The sequence below is a fragment of the Trachemys scripta genome, chromosome 12 (genome assembly GCF_013100865.1).
Source record: "Trachemys scripta elegans isolate TJP31775 chromosome 12, CAS_Tse_1.0, whole genome shotgun sequence".
Taxonomy (NCBI): domain Eukaryota; kingdom Metazoa; phylum Chordata; order Testudines; family Emydidae; genus Trachemys; species Trachemys scripta.
The window spans coordinates 36,206,433-36,210,658 of NC_048309.1; the positions used below are offsets into that span (position 1 = coordinate 36,206,433).

Below are 4,226 nucleotides of genomic sequence, written 5' to 3' on the forward strand. Positions count from 1 at the left end.
GTGTAACTTGTTTGCACCTATGTATAAGAATTTACCCTGAGACGTTGTCTCTGTCTGGTTTAGGGGGCAGTGGTAAATCCTGCCACTGACTGAGCCGGTCCATTGTCAAGGAACACACATGTACTAGCAGAACTGTAGACATCTGATCCGGGGAGCTAGAGACTGTATTTCGTTTGACAGTAAACCTGGCCGGGTGCCTTCGTACCTTATCGGAGTCTGTGGTCATTGGGGGTTCTCTCAGGGTCTGCTGCGCCAGCGATCTGCACAGAGCCGGGGCAGCACACAGAGGGAACACACACGCAGACGACTGTTATCAACATTGAACAGAGCAGAGCACCACATCGGTGACATTTGACAACAAGGGGTATGTATGTTTCCGTCCTTCCCTGTGCTGCTTTACTTCAATTCATCTGGTTAGCTACGCCTGGCTGTTTGGGCACATGAAACTTTTTAATATTGATCCACAAGAGCAATTGGCTATATTTCTGTCAGTCATCCTGAGGGAACTGGGGGAGAAGGAGGTCCCAGGGCAGAGGGGATCCTGAGGGGATGAGGGGTCCCTGGGAAGGGGGATCCTGAGGGGATTGAGGGAAGGGGGGCCCCTGGAAAGGGGGAATTCTGAGGGGAAGGATGGTTCCTTGGAAGGGGGGACTCTGAGGGGATTAGGGGAAGGGCAGTCCCCTGGAAGGGGGATCCTGAAGGGATGAGGGGAAGGGGAGTCCCCGGGAAGGGAGATCCTGAGGGGATTGGGGCAGTGATGAGCTGCCAAGATCTTAACAACCGGTTCCCTATAAAAAGTTCAGATTTAAGGGATGTGCCACAGTATGTATTTTTTGTACCAATGGGGTTACCATACGTCCGTATTTCCCGGATGGCGATTTAAGAACCAAAAAGCCTTACATGTCCAGGAAAATACGGATGTATGCTAACCCTACCTAAAGTTCTTTTTTAAAAGATGGGCCTGAACTAGAAATGAGCTCCATTTCACATGTGTGGGTCCCTGCCACTCCCTGGGGGTGTGCTAGGGTGACTAGATGTCCCAATTTTATAGGGACAGTCCTGATTTTTGGGTCTTTTTCTTATATAGGCTCCTATTACCCCCCACCCCCTGTCCCGATTTTTCACACTTGCTGTCTGGTCACCCTAGGGTGTGCACATGTGTGGGTCCCAGCTGCTCCCCCCTCATTGAAGCAGGTGTGCAGAGTTACTGCCCTGGGAATTGCATGGCACCAGTGGACATGGGGCCAGCTGCAGACAGGGGTGTGGGGCAGGGCTAGCTGGAGGCAGGGGGCTGGCTGCGGGCAGGGCAGGGGGTGCGGAGCTGGCTGGAGACAGGAGGGTGCGGGGTTGGCTGGAGGCAAGGGGATGCGGGGTTAGCTGGAGACGGGGGGGGGGGGTGGCCGGAGGGAGGGGCTGGCTGCAGGCAGGGCAGGGGGGTGCGGGGCTGGCTGGAGACAGGGGGGGGTGGGGCTAGCTGGCTTCAGGCAGGGCCGCAGGGGGGTGCGGCAGGGGTTGGCTGGAGACAGGGCAGGGGGTGTGGCAGAGGCTGGCTGAGGGCAGGGGGTGCGGGGCTGGCTGCAGGCAGGGCAGGGGGTGCAGGGCTGGTGCGGGCAGGGCAGGGGGTACAGCAGAGGCTGGCTGCAGGCAGGGGATGCGGGGCTGGCTGGAGACAGGGGCTGGCTGCGGGCAGGGTGGCGGGTACTCACGGGGAGAGCGGCTCGGAGCAGCCCGAGCAGCAGGATGCAGCCGAGGCCCAGCAGAGCAGCCGGGGACGGACCAGGTAGCAGCGGGAGCCTCAGAGCCAGGGGTCGGGGGAGCAGCAGCAGAAAACAGGGTCCGTGCCCAGGGCCAGGCAGTGGCCCACATAGCTCCCGCAGTGCAGCGCCCCCGGCGGCCAGAGGAGGAATTACATCACATCCCGGCCGGAGCCCATCAAAGCCACAGCGCTCCCTCGCAGGGAAGCAGGTTAACAACCGTTCTAAAACTGCTTCGAAATTTAACAACCGGTTCACGCGAACCAGTGCGAACCAGCTCCAGCTCACCACTGGACTGGGGAACGGGGGGCCTTTCAAGGTCCCTTCCAGTTCTATAAGATAGGATAGGGAGTCCTTGGGAAGGGGGATCCTGAGGGGATTGGGGAAGGGTGGTCCCCTGGAAGGGGGGGTCCTGAAGGGATGGGAAAGATGAGTCCCAAGCAATGGGGGAACGAAGGTTAAGCCATAGCCCATGCTGCCAATATCCCCCCGGTACCATAGGAACAATGCTCCTTTATCTTGTTGGGAACATTTGCCAGCATGACCCCTGATTAAGTAACCTCGGCTTGCTTTCCAGGAGCGCCGATCACCCCATTCTCCAGCTAACGTCGGGGAGTCGTCAGTGCAAATATCCCCCGAAAATCAAGCTCTGAGCTGGGCCCCCAAGCCCAGACAAACCACTACCAAGGCCTATGTCAGGTGTAAAGAAACCAAAGGGGTTTTATTAAGCTGTCACCCACTTTGGGCAGGGCACCACAACCTCAGACAAGTCACCAGCACCCAATCAAAAGAACGACAGCACCGCATGGGGCATACCTTCCCTCAGGGAGGGCCTGGCCGGTGGCAGCTGCTCAAGCAATCCCTGGCCCCAGGAAGAACTGGAAATCTGCTCTCCTTCCCAGTCAGCCCCTACTGAGCCGGGCTCTGCCCTTGTAACCCCTCGTGCCAAGCCTGACACCTGTTTGTTTGGTTGGTTGTTTGAAGGACCGTGTGCTGTGGCTGGCAGTTGGAAGCCGTGAGCTTCAAAGGAAGGTCTGAAGGCTAGAAGCCTCTGGTAATTGGCTGAGCCTTAATCAGTGGGCAGGGCATTCACCCAGGCTAGGGCTTTATAAAGCAGCGCACAAGTGACCAGGGAGCTTTTGCGACCAGGGGCTGCTAACAGGGAGTTTCGCAAGAGAGTTTAGAAGGGGAGCGGGAAGGGAGCACGGGTCCCTTGCCAGTTCTATCTTATACCCTTTATTCCCCTTAAAACCTATAAACCAAACTATATTCTAAACTTCTTGCTTTAAACAACCCCTTCATTAACTAGGAGACAATGCAGGCAGAAGCCCAGCTGCAGAGTGGGGGCTATCCAGTTTATTGCACGGAGTGTAGCATGTATGATTACCTGCCCTGTGGGCGGGTGACATATGTGTGCATTCGGTGCAAGGAGCTCCTGGCCCTCAGAGACCATGTACGGACTTTGGAGGCCAGGGTGGCGGAACTGGAGGAGCTAAGGGAGGCAGAGAGGTATGTCGATGAGGCTTTCCGGGACACTGTAGAATTGTCCCACCTCCGGTCAGACAGCCCCAGCGCTGTTGAGGAGGATGAAAGGCCCAGGGAAGCAGAGCAGTCAACGGGAGCAGAGGGAAACCTTCCCATAGTTGGGACCCTCCTTCCAGACAGTGCTGGGGTTGCCTCTTGCACTGAGGTTACCTCTCCGGGGGAGGGAACTCCAGTTGCTAGGAAAAAGCAGGTATTGGGAGATTCGATCATTAGAAACGTAGATAGCTGGGTTTGTGATGACCGGGAGAACCGTATGGTGACTTGCCTGCCTGGTGCGAAGGTTGCGGATCTCTTGAGGCATCTAGACAGACTTATGTGTAGTGCTGGGGAGGAGCTGGTGGTCGTGGTACATGTAGGTACCAATGACATAGGGAAGGGTAGGAGAGATGTCCTGGAGGCCAAATTTTGGCTGCTAGGGAAGAGACTGAAATCCAGGACCTCTATGGTGGCATTCTCAGAAATGCTCCCAGTTCCACACGCAGGGCCAGGTAGGCAGGCAGAGCTTCAGAGTCTCAATGCGTGGATGAGACGATGGTGTAGAAAGGAGGGGTTTACATTTATTAGGAACTGGGGAAACTTCTGGAATGGGGGGAGCCTATACAGGAAGGATGGGCTCCACCTAAACCAAAGTGGAACCAGACTGCTGGCACTAAACATTAAAAAGGTTGTAGAGCAGTTTTTAAACTAGGAGATGGGGGAAAGCTGACTACTGCAGAGGAGCATGTGGATCGGACAGAGACTTCTCTTAGGGGAGAGTCTAATGATAGAGAATCTCCAGGTTATAGTCAGGAGCAGAGGATGGAAAAGGATAAAGTAGGGGCCAGATCAGATGATAAACATTCACATAAAAAAGAATCTGACACATCAGAAAAGGGCAGACAAATAAACAGTGACAAGTTTTTAAAGTGCTTGTACACAAATGCTAGA

General features: G+C 55.5%; 1 protein-coding gene across 1 annotated transcript in view; it reads left to right on the top strand.

The window, feature by feature from the left end:
- Positions 1–239: 239 nt before the first annotated feature.
- The window catches only part of LOC117885854, a 14,430-nt gene continuing 10,443 nt past the window's right edge, over positions 240–4,226 (top strand). The window contains exon 1 of the mRNA XM_034787368.1: positions 240–364. The gene's annotated coding sequence lies outside the window, so the exon portion shown is untranslated. The remainder of the gene's footprint in view (positions 365–4,226) is intronic.